General features: G+C 40.3%; 1 protein-coding gene across 6 annotated transcripts in view; it reads right to left on the bottom strand.

Moving 5' to 3' along the window:
* LOC103132988 (axin-2-like) overlaps positions 1 to 23,243 on the bottom strand; it is a 96,310-nt gene that overhangs the window by 23,867 nt on the left and 49,200 nt on the right. For 3 of the 6 annotated variants that reach the window (XM_016667193.1, XM_016667205.1, XM_016667187.1), the window contains exons 6-7: positions 17,430 to 17,475; positions 633 to 908 (exon numbers count right to left, since the gene is read on the bottom strand). The gene's annotated coding sequence lies outside the window, so the exon portion shown is untranslated. Of the gene's footprint in view, positions 1 to 632; positions 909 to 1,219; positions 1,866 to 17,429; positions 17,476 to 23,243 lie in introns of those variants that run through there. The other 3 variants (XM_016667195.1, XM_007544739.2, XM_016667202.1) reach the window with 3 other exon arrangements.

Here is a 23,243-nt window from a genome sequence, read left to right as displayed (position 1 = left end):
GGAAAGAAATTAAGAAAAGAAAGAAAGAAAGAAAATGGAACTAAGGGTTCACAGATAAAGGGAAAAATGAAAGCCCTTTTTTCTCCCTGGTTTCATTTATCTATTTATTACCTAAATGAGAGATCAACTGCAGCCCACATTCTCTACGTGCATTGATCTGCCACATCAAAACCATTTCAGCAGAATAATCATCTCGCACACGGTAACTCTCTTCACAGAATCGCATACTATAGCGGCTTACACGTGTTCTCCTAACGAGTCCGTGTCACAGGCTTCAACTCCAATTAATTCCCAATCACACACGACCACTCACTTCCACTTGTCCGCACAGACTCCCCGTATGCACCGCCACGAACTTGAGCGGAGACGTATCTACACCGTGCGTGATTATTATCAATCAGAGCGGGTGATTACAACATGTTTTTTACAGTCCGGAGACGTGTCTGAACTACCAACGACTGAGCTGGTAGGAAGAAGATGAAGAAGGAGAAGGAGGGAGGGAAAAGCTAAGCAAAAGCTACTAGGATTGGGAACTTCTAAGAGACCGTAGCCGCAAGGACAAGTGGAAACGGATGGCGAAGTAACGCACCAAACAGCATGTAAACAAAAAAAAGAGAGAAAATGTTACATACCATGGCAGAGTCGATCGGAATAAAACCCATGAAAAGTCAAGAAAAAAAAAAGTTGAGCTCTTAGTCCATTTTTAGATCAGTCCAAAACTCTCCGAGTGGTTATATAGTCCCCAATAAGAGAAGAAATCAGCGACGGGCGGACTTATACCGAGGCTCCGCCGCGCCACATGCACGTCAAGCAAGCGCTGGTAGTTTAACGCACTCTGTCCCATTCAACAACTGACCTCAGAGTAGGCAGGCTCTTCGCCTATGTAGATCGCTGGGGGTGTCAAAAATCTGAAAGAGGGTGGAGAAGAAGAGGGGTCACACGTTTTTTTTTTTTTAAACCCAGTCAAAAGAAGAAGCAACACCGCCCGACAAATGCTCGGTTTTTTTAATCTTAGCCACACATTCATACATTCATGCGCTCCCTCTCGCTCCTTAGCAAACGCGCACAGACACACACACAAGCCTCTTATCTATCACACCGTATTTCTCGCCCACAAACAAGGAACACAGCCCACATTTCTCAACTTCAAAGCTGAGGAGCAGCACATCAAAGCGGCCGAGAGAGGGGGCCTGTGGAACAGCTTCCCTGCACAACTCACCATCCATGTTGCCGCTCTGATTAGAAAACGTAAAAGTGAAGTAAATACGGTCCCAAACAAGCAGTCTTGGCTTCGCTCCCTGTCCTATCTCTCGCATTCGAGAAGTTTAATTCAGTCACAAATAAAATAAAGCAGCTTGTTTGTTCTCCTCTACTGCTCTTTTTGTCTCCGCAGGTAGGTGTTTCGAGAAGTCATGGCAGGCGGTTGAAATCCTCCCGGCTGTTTCTACACCAACTGGGCTAAAGGTTTAAGTGCGGACTTCAAAGTGAAGAACCGCTGGCCTGGTCCCGGAAGAGACATAAAAAAAATGCTGCATCCTGTCTTCACAATTAGAAGCAAAATAAAGCAAAAAATTAGCCACCGGGGGGCGAAATAATAACACTCAGTACATGATTAACATATTAAACTGTTTTCCATGCCAATTTCTGCTATCAAGCGTCATAAGTGAGGCATTTATGAGGGTTTAATAAACTTTTACACACAGGGAAGGACTAAGTTGTCTGCCAGGACCTTATCAAAGAAAGCAATCTTCAGCCAACTCCCTGAGGCTTTGGAGCTTCAGAAGTATTTGATCCACCGCGCCAGTACTATTATTCTCACTGTCTTTCCGTTACAACACAAAGTTTCAACAGGGACACAAAGCAAACAAAAGCAACAGTATGTTGACTGTGACCTCCTAAAGTGACAGAAGGGTTAGCACTCGCTGCCGCATTTTAGTTTTTACAATGGTCTCCTTTCTGCAGGCTTTTATCATTATAACCTGCCTAATTACAACTTTTCTGATATATTTTTTATTGTACAGTAGCGGTTCTTGAATGAATGGTGCCCTGGGCAAGAGCCCTAGCAGCCCATGCTGTTTAAAGGTACAGCTTATCAGAACAACAAGGACCAAATAATGTGATTTTCATAAGAGGGTTTTCAGTCGAGATGGACAAGGTCAATATGTAAATGCTGTAAAATCATTTTTGAATAGCTTTGACTTGTTTTTCACAAGCGTCTCAAGCTAATAAATGCCAAAAAAGCATTGAAAATCCCCTTTTCAGCAAGATAACACATACAAATTGGGACTGGTAGTAAGTTTGGGGCGTGGACTTGGCCTCCAAATTCCTCAGGTTTCAGTACAATCAAACTTATGTGATGTTCAAGAAAGTTGAATCCAAGTGGTGGATGATTAATTTGAGTGAATTATTTTGTTTTTGCTCCCTATGTTTTCACATGGCAGAATTGCCTGAACTACAAAGGGAAAAAGATGCATAACGCATAAACATTTGGGTAATATAAAGGGGGCATTAGTTGAGCTGAATTCTGTTTTGGGCCTTCATGTGGCCTTGGACCTTGGCACCGGCGTACACAATGATTTAAAACTTATTCTTTAACTTTTGGGCCCGATTTAATAATCCTGTGGAGTGAAACTGTCAAATAATTTACATATTAGTCACAGGATTTTAGCCACAAAGATGTGAGTGTAACACACTCGCCAGTTCCACATTCAGGGGAAAATGGCACAGCATGACATTTTGATTGAAATTGGACACAGAGCAAAGGCAAAGAGCTGTTCTCTAGTCTTTTAATTCACATGACTTCCCTAATGTCATTGTGACAGAATCTTAAAGAGTGGGTTAGACAGTGATCCAATCCCATGGTACTTCAAAGGCTATATTGTCCCTTTGATGTTGAAAATCAACTTTAAAGGAGGATATAATTATATAAGTCAGCGGATTCAAATTCACAAAACTCCCATGATGGTACAGGACAGGACAGCTAATGAAATCCAGCTTCTCTGAGGTCACTAAAAGATTATTAATTCATGCTGAGTTTTAGGAAGCAGGGAAAGAAACATAATGTAGAAACAACAATGTTCGCTTAAATTTGTGTGAAATCTTTGCCCCTTAATTCATCCACTTTGGCAAATATATATATTTGATATTTTAGCTATTGCTGTTATTTGGATGATTGTAGTGTATCAATACCTTAGCTTCATATATAATTTGTTAAGTCATTTTAAAATGGCTGGTCTGACTTCTCTGAAAAATCACTTCATATATTGTTTGTCATCTAAGCAACATGTGATGATTATTTGTTTGATTAGTTTGATGTAAAAAGCATGTTTTCCACAAAACACCTGCATTTCTGTAAAACGTTATCACCAACTTGTGATGACCAAAGTCGAACCAGTTATCTCCACCATCCATGCACCTGCTGTGCATCATATACTATCCCCACCACAATCGTTCCAGTCAACACCAGAGGGAAGAAGGAGGAAAAAGTCCAATTGCTTAACAGAAAGACAAATGTTGCCCCATGCCCGTCCCACACTATCACATATGCAAAAGTGTGGAATAAATAAATGGAAAAAAACAAACAAGGTCTTAATTTCTTTTTTAACAAAGTGTGGCATGCATTTGTAACCAACCCCCCTTTACTAATATAGATCTCAATAAAACAAAATGCATTAAAATTTGTGGATGTAACTTGTGAAAATCTACAAACATTCAATGGGTAGAAACATTTTCAGTCACCTACTGTCCTACAGATGCTCCCTCCTTTAATTCTTCTTTTTCTAATTGTTGCGAGATGTTGAACCCAAGAGACCACACCTGTTGACCACGGAGAGAGCGCTCTTGTGTCGAGCAGTAACAAAAGGGTGAGGTTGCTCTAAACTATCCACAAGAAACTCCTTTTTGAAGTTGACCTCGCCCTGACCCCTTTGTAAGGACTCTAACCAACTTACTGGGGGGATCCAAAAGCACTAAAAGCACAATGCAGGAACAAAAGTGCTGCCACCGACAGGCTACAAAGCCCCCCCACCCTCTCTGCACCCCCACCAATAAAATAGGGTGACCTCAAGGCTAATTGAGAGCTCGTGATCTGGGAGAAATTAAAGGCATCTGGTAGGGCCACCGCAAATTGGAAATGAAACTCGTCTTTAATTAGAGCCTCCCTTACATGGCAAGGGAAAAACGTTCATTTCGCTCCTGTCAGCAGAGGTGTCATCAGGACGCACAGAAATAGACAGGGGAGTTAAATGATGGCACTGGAATGGAAGAGATGATTTGTTTGAAAGAAATCCTTTTCCCTCCTTTTTTTTTTGTTTCTCTCTCTGTTTCCTTTTTAGCGACGTCGCTGCCGAACTGCAGAAGTCTTTGATGGTGCATCATTAGTTGCATCAGTCAAACATAAGGCCCGTATTAAACCCCTTTTTGTCACTTTTTCACAAGAACCTTTGGATTTGCATCACATCACAGCCAACAACCTGTGTTCCCACATCGCGGACAATAAATCCCATACAGCTTGTTTTTTGGTTGTTGTTGTTTTTTTAATCACTCTTTGCTCTTTCCAAAAACCCCCAAACTTGCCCTAAAAAAGCCAAAAAAAAAAAAAAAAAACACAGACGAAAGGGTGGATAATTGCAAATAACCCAAAATTTGGATGTTCAAAGGCTGTGGAGGGTTGGAGTGATAATTTTGGCTGAAGCATCGCCATAAACACTAATAAAATTAAGTGCGTCGGTGGGGAGGAGGGGGCGTGGCCAGGCGTCCCTTTGAACAGACCCTGTGATCAGTTCCCCCTCTCAATTAGCGTATTGTCCACTTCTCCTTTCAGCTGGGAGGGAGGGGGCAGTCTCCCCCCCCCCAGCTTCCCTTTGAAGTGATTATCCCTTTATCTCAAGCCTGAGCGAAGAATATCTTGGGGGACAATGGCAAATTAAAGCCCATATGGAGAGAAGCGTGAATGTCTGTTTGTAGGCTCTGAGAGAAACGGCAAAAAAAGGAGAGAAATAAACAGGGAAAGGAGAGAGGGAGGGAGGAAAAGCATGGTAAACAGCATCGTTCTCTGTGCAGATGTCAACACATTTCCAGAAAAAAAGAAAAAGTAATTTAGAGCTGACACTTGTAGCAGAGAGAGTTTGTTGGAGAAGCTGAAGGAACTGCGAGGAAGAAGGATGAGGTGGGGGCTGGTGGAGGAGGAGGGGGCATCTATCTGCTCTGACAGATGGAGAAAGACAGAGAAGCAGGAACGGGGAGATAGAGGGATGAGTGTGGAGAAGTAAGAGGAGTGCAGTTGTCAGCAGAATCAGATGGCGGTCAGGCAGACGGGCTTGAAGAAGATACAATTAAAGTGTGGAGTTAAGACGGGCTTTGAAGTTGGACATGGTGCATAACACCCTTAAAGTTTGAGAAGCCAGCCATTCATTCGCTTGTTACGGCTTGTTAGAGGAGCATTCCTCTTTAAGGGCCCAATTTGACAAAAAACAAACTCTAATGTCAATTTAAGGGACAGTCTTAATAAATAACTGGTGATGACAAACAGGTGAAGGTTGCCAGCAGATAGGAAAATAGGCAAAACCTCATGGTCGTCTTCTGAAGCTCATTTGAGAGACTCAATAATAAAAGTGTGGGTGAGTGAATGTGTGAGCGCTGAGGATGAATAATTACTCTAACTTCCCCCCTCTCTCTTTTTCTTTTTCCCTACAATCCTGTTTATCGGTGGCTTAAAAGTTTAATAATGTGTAGAAACAATGCCTGCGATGCTTTGTCTAATCTGTTTTGGCTGCACTCAAACTCCACCTAATGTGAGTAAATGTTTGCCAAGGCAGACAGGCAGAGTCTGTGCGTGTCTGCGTTTCCAAGGTGTAATTCAGTTTGCACAGTTTAAAAACCACCACTGGCGTGCCAAACCACATCCTTGTATTCTTCCAGTGTGTCTCGGTACATTTTAATCGCAACTTACGAGACATCTCTGATGTCCTTGGTGTCATCAGCACCGCATGCACCTTAATTCACAATCTCAAGCAAAAAAAAAAAAAGTTCCACATGTCTCCAACAAACACCTAAAATGAATTATTCTGTACTGGATTTATAACTAAGTCTTTATAACTGTCATGTGAAATCAAACAACAAAAAGCAGTTTCTGGTGAGGAATAAATTAGGAAACTCCCCACATTTATACCCACTTTAAATGCACATGATGGGAACATCATCACTTTAAAACTCGGCCACTTAGTTTGAACCAGATATTAATAGAGAAACATAAAAGTGTCCCGCAGAAACGCCTGTTGGGACAAAATACCCAACACTGTCAGGAAAAACAGAAATTGCAGCAACATTACCATGATGTGAGCGAATTAAGTGGGGCACAATCTTGATGTTAACGTAGAGCATGTGATACTGTAATGTTTTACCGCTGCTGGACTAATTACATCACCTTCATTTTAATGATTTTAATGATTGCACTGAGACTTTTGTTTTCTTGTTTTTTAGATGGAAATGACATTAGTGGTAAAAATCCTGATTGAGCCTTTGTCTAAAAAAAATCATTTTATTTATGCAAACTGTGTTGTTAATACAAGCCGAAGCTGAAAACCAAGTAACATTTGATGTTGTAAATTATCTCACATTAAAAAAAAGTGAAATATCCAGCCTTCTTTTGAGCACATTATATTATACTGATGCATCAAAGTTATTACAAAATAAATCCGACTAAGTCGTCTTTTTCTGCTCTACATGTAAAGTAGAACAGAAAAAGTCAAGAAGTCAAGAAGTCTAGGTTTTTCTAATTACTAATCCATGACTTTCTCTTCCCTTCATGAAGAAATAGGCAACAACACTACTGTGGGGGCTGAATCGTTGTTTATTTTAACACTATTAGCACTGAGCATGACAGTAAAGGAGGTAAAAAAACATAAATATCCAAACTTCACTACAGCAAAGAACGTCATTATTTGGGTCAAAAAGTTTTAAAACCGCTAGTTTTGTCTGTCTATATGACAACCAGCTGTTTGGAAGGCATGCCAAACAACAACAACAACAAAAAATAAATAAAAATCTATCTATAAAGTATCTATAACCATGTGATGTGTAGCTATTAGTAAAATTATGCTTTTCTCTTTGTTGACAAATTGAAAATCACCTTTTGGTTTCGTGGGCTGGAGCCCATGGTATGATGAACTTCTTTAAATACAATGTTATGATTAAAAATCTTGTGACTTCAGGTATTATCCCATCTTTCAACAGGATAATTATCAAAAACATATTCCTACATGGTTCATCTAAAACTATGTCAAACTTTCTCCATGATGACCTCAGTCCCCCAACCTAAATCCTGTAGAAATCCCACCAGGTGAGCAGAGGAGGAAAGAGAGCAAAAGAGAGAAACCACAAGAGAGTTCAGGTGATTTAGAGAGAGAGCTTGTGTAAAGAAGTATTGAGAATGGTTTCTCTCTCTCTGTAGGTTTCTACCTTGTTTTTAGCACATGGCTAGGTTGACAAAACTTTATTTTGGACAACATGGAGCCCTTGGTGACTCAGTTGGTGGAGCAGCCGTACCATGTCCCTTCCCGTTCTTTCTGGACTCTGTTTCCTGTGCAATCATTGTACAATAAACCCCACTAGTGCCAAGAAAACCCCTAAAATGTTATTGATTATATTGTGTCAGTAAATAAATTTACTGAAAATGAAAACTTTCCCTCTAAATTTTCAATGTGAGGATAGATGACTACGGAGACCTCCAGGGGAACTGGGGATTTTTTTTTTCTTTTGCGTTCCCTCGCAAAACTTTTGCAAGGGAACGAGGAAAAGAAAAAAAAATCCCCATGTCCCCTGGAGGGCTCCGTAGATGACTGCATTAAGACAACAGAAGAAAAACCAGTAAGCCGATTTAACATGTGTGTTTGATAGATTGCGGTAAGGACTCGCTCAGACAGCAGACACAGCAGGATGGAGACAAATTACTTTTTTAAACAGCTCTTTACTCTTCTCCACACTTCTTTCCACGTTTTACTTCCTTGTTCTTGTTCACGTGTCACAAAGCTAACCAATCGAAAACTAGGCTGAGTGAACGAACAGAAGGTGTAACTCCTTAAAATCCGAATAGGGTAGATTAAACATCAACAGTAAAAACATACAATAGCATAAAGGTGATTGCGTAAGTGCCTAATGACATATTTGAACGAGTTACAAAGAAATCTAAGAATTAACTTCTGACCTCTACACTCATGTAGCACAAAATAAGTAGACTGTTCGTCAAGCTCCTGCTTTAAGTGTCTATATAAGACAGTCGTACTGGGCTGTATTTAAACCAGGTTGTATAAAACATGCAATCAGTGCTTCGAAGACATGACTCATTGGAAAGAGATACCAGAAGATTTTGTTTACACCTGAGACTAAAACATGCCATTGATTAAGGCTGTAATTTGGATATTTTAGACCACAATTCTGACACTATGACAAGAACTGCTGAATAAAAGAGATGGCCACAGTTTGGTAAAACATGTAATATTGTTAGTAGATGCTTTTTGGCAGCGTTCTTAAATACAAAAGGACAATAAATCAATGACAGACTGATGTAAAAATGAATTTATGTTCACTGTTGTTGGCATTATGGACAACAGTTGTAGATTGTGCAATGCAAAAGCAAATAGACTGAGGCTAATCTGAATAGCAAGTCAATGTATCATTATGACTGATTAATGAGTTCCACCCACTGGATGGTGCACAACGCCACTGTTTATATCTTTACATGATAGCAACAAGAAACAGAAAAAAACCACCATAAGACCAACAGAGAGAGGTGACAACGCTCCTTTGTCTGAAGAACAAGTGGCACAGACGGTCCTTGTAATATCAGCATATCCACACCCTGCCAGTTCTGTCACGCTCCGACTGAAAGGCATGCACGATGCGTGGCAGTGTCGATACAAAGTCAGATTCCGTGAAACAAACCAAACAACCGTCTGTGTACATAGAATTAATCAAATATTCCATTACCATCCTCACGGAAAAGACTGGTCTGTGTTGTTACGTTCAACCCTGTTTTGTTTTTTTTTATTCTGCCCCATTAAACACCAAGCTGCTTCCTGCTGCTGGACTCAGAGCTTTTCACAGGATGTGCCGACAGAAAAAGAGACAAAATAACTCAATCATCCTGTAAAAAATGTTTGGCACCTCTCGACCAGGTGAAGGACGACGATAAAAGCAACGAGACTGTTAAGTTTAATTTTAAAGTTAGATTCACATTGTGTACGAACACAGGATGTGACAAACATGCACTCATCTTTCATTCCTATTGTTGAATATTTATCTGATGCCACAGCAACATCATGTAGAGAAAAGAAGTCCAGGGTGGCAAAAAGAAGGCTAGTTTTTTTTTTTGGCTCACAAGTAAGACAAATTTTGATTCCAAAATTTCTAATTTTGGATAAATAAGAGATGAGACTGTAAAGCCAAGCCTTCTTGTCCAACATCAGTGTTTGACCTAACAAATGAGCTTCTGGAAGAACGATCCAATGTCCCATGAGCACAAACTCTCACAGGAAACCTTCACAGAAGAGTTGAAGCCGTTTCAAAAGGATTTGATAAATTATATCGATTAAAAATGGGACACCACTTTAGTTTCATGTGTGAAGGCAGATGAGCGATTTTCTTTTGCTGTGGCCGGTACGTACCTTTAGATTCAAATGGCAAATGCCAAGCAGTTTTAGTGGCAAACTGCCCAAAGCAGAGACTTTCCTTAAGAACTTCCGGTTGGGGCCAAAATATCTGTTGCTGTCAAAAAAAAAAGAAACAGTACTGCATCATCCTACGTGCCAATGTTGAATAATTTATGTGCAAATTACAATACCAAAGTAGTCCCTGCAATACTGGTAGAATCACTGTAAAAAGCACAATGTGTTTTTACACATAACACAGTTGGAAAAGTACTGGGTTTGTGTCGAGTATAAGTAAATGCTGAATTTCAAAGGACAAGAAGTCTACCGCAGCCCCATGATTCATACGCTGGAGCACGGCTATCCTCATAAAATATGGGGATTGCATAAACGTTCAATGAATCCCAAATGTGAAAGTAACATGTCTTTGTTTATTTACCCAGTAAAGTAAACTCACCCACCCAAACTGCAAACGAGGAGTCAAAGAACCAAACAACTCAAAACTCCTTGCTTTTCTGTGACGAAGTTAAATAACAATTAACAGACTTTCATGGTTTCACTGTGAGTCACAGTGTCTTTAGGCTGCGCTTCACGCGCAAGTCTCCAAAAGCATCTCGTAGTGAAATCACAAAGTGAAGTTGCTGGGCAAAAACCACCCAAAAGCCTCATTTTGTAGCATTCAATCACTTTTAGTCTCAAACCGCAATGACTCATGAATGTACAAACAAAACGGTTGGAGCAAAACAGAATGTTTGGCTCCAGAATGAAACACTGATCTTCACTTCTTTTTTTTTTTCTCCCTTCTTTAAGGCAGTGATATTTTTTAGCGAGCCAGACCCACCTACTGGGAATAAAGGAAGTCCCACATGAAGCAAAAAAGAGCAATCATACAGGTGCTCAGCACCGGCCAGCTGCATAACGTTCCTTTAATCCTGAAAGAGTTTCCAAATCCATAACTAAAACTAAGATAAAAGTGTTCTGACCCTATTGTGGAATGTTTCCCAGTGTCATGCAGCTTCCCAGCAGGTGTGCAGAGGGGAGGGGGAGTTTCAAAACATATTGCACAGCAGATAGGCAAAGAGGAACATCATCAAAGCTACGCTGCTTTGCACCTCACTGACTGCTCTGACAACTGATAGGGAAAACTTTCCCACAGAGAGGAAAAAAAAAGATGGAGAAAGGGTGCAGAACTGGAAAAGAGAGATGTAAAATGAAAGTACAGAAATGGGGGGGAGGGGCAGAGGGAAAAAAAGCAGAGGGGAAAAAAGGGTCAAAGAATGAAGAGGGGAGCTATAGAAGGACAGAAAAAATATGTATAATGTCATTTTCATGCAATTTAACCAAGTTGAATGTGGGGTTGAAAACAGATCTCATGGGAGAAAACTTGTGAAACTTCTGTCCTGAGAAGTAGCGAATAGCAACCAAAAAAAGAGAAAACAAATCTCTTTCTATCACTTACTGGTGACGTTAGTCAAAGCAAAGTTCTGAAATACTTTAGAGAAAATCATTCTAAGCATATCTTGTCATTAAAGCTGCACTAGATAACCTACAACATTGCTCCTGATCAGAAACAACCAATCAGACCTCGGAGGAGAGCCTTAGTGCTGCCAATCATCCTTGTGTACTCGCAGCCCACACCCTGCTCTACAGCTAGCCTACAGTGAATGTGCAGAATAGTTAGCATGGCCACCGATGACGCTGGACGAACAGGTTTACTGTAACATTATTGCTTCTCCGCCATTAGCATAGCTGAAGCAAACCTGCAATCTAGAGCTTATACACAAGGTAATGTAAGCAGTACATACACGAGCATGACTTACAGTGCTAAGACCCTCCTCTTGGCTCTGACTGGTTGTTTCTGACTGAGATTGGTGTAGATAGTAAAGCCCACATTCTCCACAGATTATTTTTCTGAGATTATACTTTCAAGACAAAGTGACAATTTAAAAAAACACATGTAAAGAACATATTTTTTTTATAAGGGTTACCTTCTGCAGCTTTCAATGAGACAATACATGCGATATGCAGCAGTGAAAACTCATCTGCAAACAGGAGACCTTAAAGAGAAACACAAAACTAAACAAGAATTAAATACAATGTCTTGCTAAAGTATTTACACCAACTAGAGTTTCTCACATTTTGTCACGTTACAACTAGATGCAAAGAAGTTAATGGGGATTTCATGTGACAGTGCAACATGAAGTATACAATTGTGAAGAGGAAGGAACATTACATGAAGTAAAAACCTGAATAGTGTGGTTTCTACTAATGTTCAGCCCCCTTTATTCTGTTGCAACAAATAAAAACCCATTGCTACTAACTTATATTAGCAAATCTTGGTCTATCATACGGGCCCGCAGCCTTAGATAAACCTTTGCAATTGAAGAATTGCTGAATGTTATTATTGACAAACAATGCACATAGTCTTTTCTCTTTCTTTAGCATCTCAAGTCATTGTTGAAACACATTACGTCTAACGGGGACACCAAAAATATGGAAAAGTTCCCTTCAACTTAATGGGAAACACTTCCATAATGTCCATGCTGGTGATAACAGGTATAGGCCATAATTACATTTATTTAATCCGCTTTGCAGTTGCATCAGCAGGGCAGGAGGATAACAGACACTGTGAGAGCGAGGGGGTCGTCAAAGTTCACCGGGCTTCACATTAACTAGCAGAACCACCTTGGAGTTGAGCAGAGGCAAAGAAGTTCAGCCGTCATCACCGCTGCTCTGGAGCTGCTGAAGTGTGTCGACAGAGCTGCATGAAAGAAGCAGAACCTGAAGATGCAGAAATGAATGCTGAAACGAAACAAAAGGCTGAGGGGAAGGTACAGCTCCTCATTGTAAACTACACTTCTCCCCTACTTTCTGCACAGATAAAAATCTGGTCACTGGTGCCATAAAATGTAAGCAGAGGGAAAAAGCCCCCGCCCCCGTCGTCGGCAACGTTGTTTTAAAGTGGAAATGAGGCTGATGGCAGACTTGGTGATTAGCCCCGCAGCTAACATGAAAGGAAAGGAAAGAACAGCTGCTAATTTTCTCCTTTGACCTTTGCCTCCTGCTGGTATTTCATACAAGCTCTGATTTATGAAGGAGTTCGACAACAAGCTGCTACCGGACAGATTTTCATGAGAGAAAGACTCAGCCACATTAGACAACCAACAGGACCCATCAGATGTTGTAGAAACTGATCTATGATCTCATCTTTTCATTTCAGTCTGCCCTTGTGTGTTCTGTGTGAGGTGTTGATTTGATCTATTTCCCCTTCTTTTTATTGAAATGTTTTATTAAAAAAAAACAAAACAAAAAAAAACAGTTTTTTGATATTTTCACTCTTCCAGCCATGGACTTCTACTAGCTGGGGAAACTTAGAATCCCTATTTTTGCTTTCATAAATGGCACAAAAGTTCCTGTAATTACATAGACAGAAAAGAAATTATATTTCTGAAAACACTGATGCTTCGAGCCTGACTTACAACAACAGGCACATAATACATGACAACAGTGGTAGTTTACATGTTTGCCATCTTGTAATTTATCTGTTTTATAATTCGACATGACACGGAGAAGAAGTTCAGTGTCATCAGTGCTCTACACAAAAGGCTCCACTCGCGCTTTGTTGCTTTCCTTTTGCATGTCCCAACGTCCATGTTTAGCGCCACTTACATTTCTGGAAACAGTTCCATGTGAACATCCATCCATCCATTTTCTGAACACCCTTGTCCCTCAGTGGGGTTGGGAGGGTTGCTGGTGCCTATCTCCAGCTAACGTTCCGGGCGAGAGGCGGGGTACATCCTGGACAGGTTGCCAGTCTGTCGCAGGGCAACACAGACACACAACCATGTGCACACACACACACACCTAGGGGCAATTTAGACAGACCAATTAACCTAACAGTCATGTTTTTTGGACTGTGGGAGGAAACTGGAGTACCTGGAGAAAACCCACGCATGCACAGGGAGAACATGCAAGCTCCATACAGAAAGACCGGGGCTGGGAATTGAACCCAGAACCTTCTTGCTGCATGGCAACAGCTCTACCACTGTGCAGCCCCCCATGTGAACATGTTTTTTTTTTTTTTTTAAACCCACAACCGATTTTATAAAAATAAAAAAAAAGTCTCCATGTGGAGGGGGCCAGTGTTTTCCTTTCTTTTCTGAACTCTATTGTTACAGTTAAGTCTCGTGTAAAAATGACCCTTCACGTGGGGCCAGCACACACCCGGGAAGTTAAGATCCGGCTGCTCATTCTCTCCTCCTCTGTCTTTATTATTGTCTGACTCTTGTCCCGCCTTTTGTTGTGTCCGTTTGCTGAAGCGGGAGAGAGGAACAGGGAAGCAGCTTTGAAAAGGCTCTTACTAGAAAACCCTTCTTCAAGCATGCAGGTTGGATGTTGGCTTACAAATCACAGAATGACTCATGGTTATGTATTCAGTGATTCATTCAGGTCATGTGAAGTATAAACAGTTATTTTAATCCTACGCCGTGTTTATGTAAAGACGAGGAGATCTACGTACCAGAAGTTTCATTTGTGTTTGTTTAATCTAAGAGGTCAATTGTCTCTCAGGATTAAAAAAAAATAAAAAAAATCATGTAGAAGTTTTTACTCAGGACTCACAGAAACAACTATCAAAGCAGGACTTCATAATCTGATGAATTTCAAGTTTTTTATGCTGATACACTAAAATATTAGTAGATCAGCCTTTTTTGCACAAATTAGGCCATTTTATGGGGGTGAAACACCAGAAAGCTGAAGTCATTTCAGCTAAAAGAAAATAAGTCATTAACTGCAATGGTCAGAAAGTAGATAAACAAAAATAAAAAGAGAAGAAAAAGGAATATTTTTTATTTCCTTTTTAGAATTAAAAACTATTTTGTGCCAATGAATTTTAAACTAGAAGTAGAAGGGTCAACTACTTTAAGCCATCTGAGCAATCATCAAATACTTATTTGAATTATCATAATTATTTGTTTGAATTATGATCACTAAGCAAGCTACCATATTGTTTCCATCTCACCAGAGATGTTCCTTACTATAATGCCTTTTTTTAACATTTATTTTAAATTAGAGTTTTTACCTCCATCAGCACTGCTTCTCACATAAATAATTACTGCAAAACTCACTGAAGAGAAGCTGGAAGGGGTTAAAATCAGCACAAGTAGGTCAAAACTTTACAAAATATGCCATTTAGTTCTGACTGATGCTCTTCTTATGCAAAATAGGAGCAGCAGTTTGTGAAGGGGGAATCATATAACCACATATCCGTACAGTAGACTATACAGGTGCATCTCTGCAAATTAGAATATAATTTAGACATTCATTATTTTAACTTGCTCAATTTACCAAGTGTAACATTATTGTAAACATTATTTACACACACCAATATTTTTTCAAGCCTTTATTTTTGCTGGTTATGATTTTCTGATTACAGCAGCAAAAAATATGAGGAAAAAAACAATAAAAAAATTTAATTTTAGAAATGTTGGCATAATGAATAGTACCTGTTATACCAGCTTACTGGTTTTTATTTTTTAAAAGTTATATTGAACCTGACAAACGAGCCTAAGAGTAATGCATATTATAATTTACCGAGATATACCTGTAGATATTTTGTTAAAAACTGGTTGTCAAAGGAGGAATGAAAGGTCATCTGGGATGTTTTCCATACAAAGACAAAACCTGAAAAAGTTGCCTTTTTTTTTTTCAGTCTTAAAGTTCAGACTAGAAGTCATCAAGTCATCACAAGCTATTTCCAGTCAGCCATGTTCACATGCTGCACGTTTTAAGCTACAGCCACCTTTTGTTCCAACCCTCTGGGTTTCATTCAGAGTTCAAGCAGGTCATTAGCAAAGTGATTACAGTGAGAGAGAGGGCATCCATTAAGAAAATGTGAGTGTGTGTGTGTGTGTGTGTGCGTGTGTGTGTGCATATGTCCCTGTCTGCGTGTGAGTGTGTGTGTATCAATCTCTCTAGTGTGGGTGACGACATGGAGCTGTTTGTCTTTCTCATAAAAGGGAAAGGGATGAAAAGGGCTGGTCTACCAGCTGGACCTTCAATCACACTGGGACAACGTGACTTTAGAGATCCTGGGCAGCTGGGGCGGCAGGGACCGACGGTGTGTGAGTGTGTGCTGAGCCTTTTAAATTAGGATCCTGTTTTACATTTTTCATCTCAAATTCAAAATCATGCATTTAAAATTCATTTTATTTTATTTTTGTAGTTTGGACAGGTATGCCCAAACACGTACTGCTGTTTTTACTGTCTTCAAAAGGTTAACACACGTTGAAACAACAAGGGCTGACCTAAATTTCAAAATAAATTGCAAGAACTCTCCCAGACCAGTAGTGGTGATGATGTCAACTTTACCAAATAAAAACAGAACCTCTGGATTGACCCGTCTTACTCTAAACTGTTTTAGCTTGTAGCTTGAGACACATATTTACCTCTTTCATGTGATTTAAAGTGCCTTCCAGAAACACTCACAGTCCTTCCTTGCCATGTTTTGTTATGCTAAATCCGCAAACATCTCTGTATCATATTGGGATCTTTTTTTTTTTTTTTTTTTTTAGATAGACAAAAACAAAGCAGCAAAGTCGTCATGATGTGGAAGACAAAAGACTCGTTTCACAAAAAAATAATAGTTGTAATAAAAATCCACAAAATCTAGTGCAACTGACTGTTTTTAGACGTAACCTGATTAAGAGTTAGCATTTTTGTGATTTAATTACATTAAAGCCACAGAGATTTAGTAGAGAAAATTAGTGAGTAAACTTCATCATAAAGGCAAAGGAACACACCCGACAAGTCTGGGATGAGGCTGTGAAGAAGTTTAATGGTGGTTTATAAAACGGCATCCTGAGCTACAAACCTACCAAAACATGGTTCTCCATCTAAACTGACTAGTTAGGACAGGAGAATAATACTCAGGGAATACAGGCAAGAGGACCCCAATTATCTTCACAGCTCGAATGGGAGAGCAGCTCATGCACTCCACAGACCTGACTTTTGTAATAAAGTGAAGAAATATGGAAATATCACACTAATAACAGCGGCATGATATTCAAAAATTATATCAAACATCTTCTAAGTTGCAAAAGAATCCCTGCAAATACCATCCTAAACCCACAATCCTGAAGACAAAACATAGTAGAGGAAGCGCTATGGAGGAATGCTGGTTTTTCAGCAGGTACAGGAAAACTGATAAATGTTGATGGGAAGATTGATGGAGTTAAAAACTGAGCAGTCCTTGAAGAATATAATCTAAGGTCTGCAAAAGACTTGAGACAGAGGATTGTTCCACTTCTAGTGGGATAAACATGCAGCTAAAGCTGGAAAATTAAATATGAAGTCAGTTTAGACTCTGAAATACAATGAAGGTTCATGAAGGAAAAAGGAAAGTTTTAGGATGAACACCGGACTCTCATCTTAGTCTGCCTTAGTTTTTCGTATGTTGGTCTTTTTCAAAGGCAAGTTCACAAAATTTAAATTCAAATATTATTTTGTCTGTCCTATCATTTACTGTCAGCTCTCCATTTTGAGGTATCAGATAACACATCAGATTAGCAAACAATACAAAGCAAAACCAGCAGAACAACAAGACCAACCTCTAGAATCAGAAATCAAAACCAAGTGTTTTAAAAATGTTCTGCAATTCAGTGAGAAACAGCATAATGCAAAGCTACCAGTTTAATGTATTGACCAGCTTTCCATTCATGATGCGTACCTAACATAAAGCAACGTTTTAATACAGTACATAAAAACATTTTAAAAAACCTCACTTACTTATCGCAGCGTGTCCTACTGATTTCTTCCGCACATCAGCCAATTCCTGCAAGAAACAAACACAAAACTATATTCATGCTGAAATGAGCACACCACAAACAACAGACCAAAAAAGCCTGAGCCAAATTGTCTTGATTTTTCACATTAAGCTCTTGAAGTTGTGATATAATCTGCGATACGGCATAGAGGGGAGAGCTGATACTAGCTGAAAGCTGTTGGAAGAACAGGAATGCCCCAGCTAAGACCTCAGCTGCTGCACACATGAGGTGAAAGTTCAAAATCTTTGCACATTCATGCCGAGACATTCCACAGACAAAACTCGTCATATTTCCATTCAGAGCCCCCGGCACAGCTGCACGGCACCAAAACCTAACGCAGCCAGCTCCAGTGACTGATATCCATCTCCTTTTAGCATAACAACAAAAAGGGCCTTTCTGCTGGGTGTGTTGCACATGTTATTATTGCACAGCATAACATTGCAGATTGTTCAAATGAATGTGTTCATGAGTTGAGCTCAGATTGTGGAGAACTTTGAGCTGAACGCTACTGATTTTTGAGTACGGAGCACGAAGGGAATGCAGTTTATCTTGAAGTCATTTCACAGTTTTCTGTGAAATGACTTCATTTCACATTTCATTTGTTTTTTTTGTTTTTTGTTTTTTTAGGGGAAAACTTCCAAAAATTCCCAGAGAAAAAGTCGCAGTCAGTCATTTCCCCTCGAGGCGCGCTCTCAGTCTGCTTACTCATATAGGTAATTTAGCTGCTCCTCTCGCTTTAAACTTCACTCCGCTGTATCCAGCTTTGCTTCACCAATAAGGATATTCCTGAAGGTTCAACTTCGAACTCTTAAATCCATCAGGATGCACTGAGTGTTTGCATTTATTTTCTTGTTTACGGAGTGAAGATGGAGTAAAAATGTCTGTCCAGCCATTAGATGACCTTACTGAGGACTGGCATTGTGTTGTGAGTAATATCTAAAATGAATTGAATTAATGACCGCAGTATAACTTAAGCGGTTTAACGTAATTTAGGATCTGAATTTACCAAGATAACTGCAACTTGGTTGTTCACTGTTGCTGTGGGTTTTTGAATGTGCAGCTGCAGTCAATTACAATTAGCAATTATAAAATACAGTTTATGTTACAAAGGAAGATAAGAGAGAATAAACTGATGCTAGTCAATAACATAATCCTTATACTCATTACCTGTATTGTATTTCTGAAATCTGACTATTTGCATTAAATGAATGAGGACTGTAAACTTAGTTCAGAGTATCTAAGTGCTGAATGAACGTTATTCACTTCTACGTGGCTCAACTGAATTTAGAACAAGTTCTCATTAAGGAAGAACTTGCACAAAACAAAAACATTTAAACCACAGGTCAGGAATGAGAAGGCGGTTGAAAAGACGAATACAGAAGTGTTCGCTCTTTGATGTTGGAGGCACAGACGAGTCGTGTTGATCTTTGGATGAATGTGCGATGATTAAACTCACCTTCACAGACATAGTTGTATAACCGCAGAACAACGCAGGAAAAAACAGTAACACACCCCCGTTTATAAAGATCTGAGTCGGTGACATAACTGGCCCAACTTGTTGATGAAGTAAGGATTGAAAAAAAAAATAAAAAAATAAAAAGAGACATGTGTGCAATGACATCATTAAGCATATTACCGGTTACCGAGATGCTCGCAGGGTAAACAGGTTGAAGGACGAGGTTTCGAAAACCCACATCAAAGGAGTAGGTGTGTTACAAGTCCAGGAAATTACAGTGCACGACGAGTGTGACAGCTTGCTTCCCTGCCAAAAAAAAGTCTCCCATATAAACCTCTTCAAAGACGGATGAGAGAACGCTCAAAGTATCTAAATGATTCCTGTTGTTTGTTCAGATCGTCAGACCTGCGGTTACCTTGTGAGTCCAGTTTGGACTAAAACCGAGTAAGTGCGCCGTGTTTGGATTCAACACACAAATCTTTCACTTTTGGGGGAGATGACAGTGGACGGGTTTGTGACCCTGCAGCAGTGATAGCTACGCCTGGTAGCAGCAGGGGAAGGGCTTCAGACACATTCTTTAAGCAGCCTCAAAAGAGGGAAAAAAAAAGGTTGCTTTTTTTTTGTCCATTTTGGAATGCAAAAGATATTTCAGTCAAGAGCGCTAGAGCAAAAGCCTGTGGTTGTGTGGGTGAAATTCGGGATTGCATCCAATTCTCAAAGCCTTGAAATACATATGCCACACAATGTTAAAGCGTTCGCTTTCACAATTTACAATGCATAAACATCGCGCTTTATGCAGGCCCAAGGTGATTATTTGCCCAGAGGTCTAGTTTCAGCTATTTCAGGTTACTTGAGGCCACCCCGTGATGCCGCCTCACTAAGTGATTCTTGAACGTGTCAAACCACAACCCTCCCTCCCCACGCCCCCTTCCCGCCCTCCGCCTCGGCCCAGAAAACACCGACTGTTTAGATTTCAAATGTCTAACACAGATTGACCAGAAAGCACGAGCTACAAAGAGCAACTCATGACCGGACTGAGAGGAAAAAAATAACCATCTGGTATTCATGTCGCTTTTGTACACTCGCCTCTTTTCTCCATCGCTCACCGTTCCCACATTTCGGCGTTAAAATGAATGAGGGAGGTCTGCTTCACATACAACTGTAACCACCACTTACATTCACAAAACATAAATCACGCTCTGTACAAGATAAATTCTTGCAAGCGAGAGCACCTGGAGCAAAAAAAAAAAAAAAAAAGGGGGGCTCTCCAGATCATGCATTCACCGCATCGCCTGCTCTGCACATACAGAGCATGAACTTACTGTCTGCAGCTCAGATAGAAAAGAGAATGCACCAATTTCTTCTTTTTCGAAAAAGTTGTGAAAAACCTAAGCCGAGCGGCTTTGCCACAAGGGCCCCACTGATGTATCTTAAAAGGCCGACTTCTTAGTTTGCATTTGATTGTGCGGCTTTTTAGCAGCCGGTAACGGGTAGGAACTGCAAAAGGGAAAAGACAGGACGAGCTCCTGGGCCTTTAGAAGTCTTGTCAAAAGCCTTTCCTTTTTCTCTGCTTTGTCCCGACGATATTCATCTTGCCAGCTGAAAAAGTGAAGACGGCAAAAACTTTGTGCTTGAAAAGAACTTTTCAACTTCTAAGAGACAACCTCGCAACAGGATAGAGCATTTGAGAAAAAAAAAAAAGGGAAAGAGTAAAAGAGAAAAAAAACCTTGAAACAGTTGGAATGGAAAGGACTTCCAATCTGAGAGGCACGTTAGAGAATCAGAAAGCGTGTTTTCAAAATGGAGCAGAGATGAATGTGACATCGTCTTCGCGGTGGAAAGATGAACCAGTCGCATGTCGGGTGTGCTGATTGTGCCGTACTTTGCCTGCTTGTACAGGTGCATTTTAATAAATGTGACTCTGAGAGAATAATTTATTCCCTTCACTCAATTTAAAAAGTTGAACTCATTTTATAGATTTCTGCCAACTTTTAACTGTATATTCCTTTAAATTCTTCTGATTGGACAGCTGATGAAAACCCCAAATCCAGTATATGAGGGAAGGAGGAATATTTTTGATATAGAGATGTTATGTTTTGACCTACAGAATCACTAAAGGGATGACTTGACTGCTGACAGTCAATGACACACTCAGTAGAAAGACAGTAAAGACCCAGAATGTTTCTAGATACACAGCCGGAAGCATTTTCGCAAGTTTTAAGTTAAAGGAGAGCTGGTCTATGCCACCTGGTGGCAGAAAGGAAAAGCTGTTAATGACTAATACCAGATACCCAAGGAGGAAAGTATTTAAAAACTAGGGGTGCACCAAGTTATCGGTGCCGATTTCCTTAATTTTGGGAGATCGCTGATCGGCAGATTACACATACGAAGCTGATCTTATCCATTGATCTTTTCTAGCTTGGTATAAGAATCAACCACTGTCCTCTTTTGCTGTCCGGTAAGAAAGGTTTGACTGACAGACCGGCCCTCCATCTTATGTCTGCATGTTTACAATTAACAATACTGACCCCACTGTTGCCAACTCAACAACTTTTTTGCTATATTGAGTAACATTTCAACATTTCAGACAAAAAAATTGGAATAGGCCAAAATTGGGATTGGCAGGTTAAGCTTTTTAAAAGATCGGTAATCTGCGATCGGCCAGAAAACTGCAGTCGGTTCAGCCCTATTAAAAATCCTTGACTTACTGCAAAGAACGTGCAGGAAGGCTTGGTAGCAGCAGCCCCTGAGGTTTCATGTTGAATTTGATAAAGGACTGCTGCATGCCTGACCTTCAAGATGTTTTCTAATGCTGATGCAAAGACAGGAGCGAAGGCAGCTCCAGTTGGCTCACACCTTTATAAACAGAGCAAGTACGTTTCAGAATGCTCCTCTGAAGAACGTCGGATCGAAACTGAAACTTTTTGGTCTCTGAAACGGTAATATGTCTGATGAAGAGCGAATGAAGCATAGGCTGAAACACCAACAGCGAAGTACGGTGGTTTGTTGATGCTCTGGGCTTACCCTGCTCTCTCTGGCACTGCTTTTGCAGCAAGAGGATTCCTTGGTTTGAATCCTGACCTGGTGGTTTTTCTGCATGGAGTTTGTAGTTCTCCCTCTGATTGTGTGGGTTATTTCTGGGTACTCTGCCCACAAGTCGAAGGCCAGTTACGTTAACTGGTCTCTCCAAATTGTCCGTAGGTTTGAGTGAGAACTTGATGTCCTGTGTGTCTCTGTGTTGGAGTCAAACATGACAAATAACTGGAGAAAGTTACCTGCGACCCTGCAACTGTAGGCAGTTTGGCAGTGGATGAGTTTGCCAATAAACTGTTAAACTAATTAAGTTAATAAATTAACCTTCAATAGGCTCGCTGCATCCTTTTTGAACGTATGGCGTTATTATTTTTCCATGGTGAGGAAGTGTTTGTGTTGCCTGCAACGAACTAATACATTTTAGACAACATTTCGCTTCAACTGTTTAATAAAGCTACAACAGCATTTACTTTGTCAAAAACATCACTGAGACCTTATAAAAGTGTGCGGGGCAAACAAAGAAAACTTTAATTCAACAACTTTTTACCTCAACTCGGCTCATCTCTCCAAAGAGAGCTGACTTCATCACCTCACCTCAGGAGTTTGACGAAAATGAGCGCTAAGCTCTCGGATCTCTTCCTTTTGCTCAATGGCAAAATGAATAAATAATATTCCTCCCTTTAATCGACGCACTCAGCGGTAACAAAGAGACTTTGAGACACTTTGAGGACACCTAACGATCAGAAGCGTCAGGAGGTGTTCTTCGTTTTCCGTGATGGACAGACAGATCAAAAAACAAGCCCCCTTAAAACGCTTTTACCCACTTTAGAAAATAATCTCTCTTCCCCCCCCCCCTCTTTCAAGCACAAAAGTGGAAAGAAGAGAATAGTTTGTTTCATCTCCACTCTCTTCTCCGATTTCAAAGTTATTTTGCCCGTGATGAAGCGCTCTGTATTGACGACTTCGAAGGTGCCGCGTCTCTTGATGGAAGTGACATTTTATCTATATATAGTGTTAGGGAGCGCTTCAATTTAACTTTGTGTGGCGCGGAGCACGCCTGCGTTGATGTGGCTGACAGCTGGCGGTTGAAAGACGTGGGGAAGGTACAGAAGATTCAAATGAAGCTTTGCGGTAACAACGGGGCTTGATGTATGCTAATCAATCGATGGAATGGAAAATATTCTTTTGTGATGGAGGGAGAGGGAAAGAGGGAGGGGGGGAGGTGAGGTTGTAAAGTGAGTGATGGAAACTTGTCAGACACAACTCACGGCGATATCAAAAAAAGTC

This window comes from Poecilia formosa, unplaced genomic scaffold (assembly GCF_000485575.1).
Source record: "Poecilia formosa unplaced genomic scaffold, Poecilia_formosa-5.1.2 Scaffold11, whole genome shotgun sequence".
Classification (NCBI taxonomy): domain Eukaryota; kingdom Metazoa; phylum Chordata; class Actinopteri; order Cyprinodontiformes; family Poeciliidae; genus Poecilia; species Poecilia formosa.
This window is presented reverse-complemented; position numbering and strand designations above follow the sequence as displayed.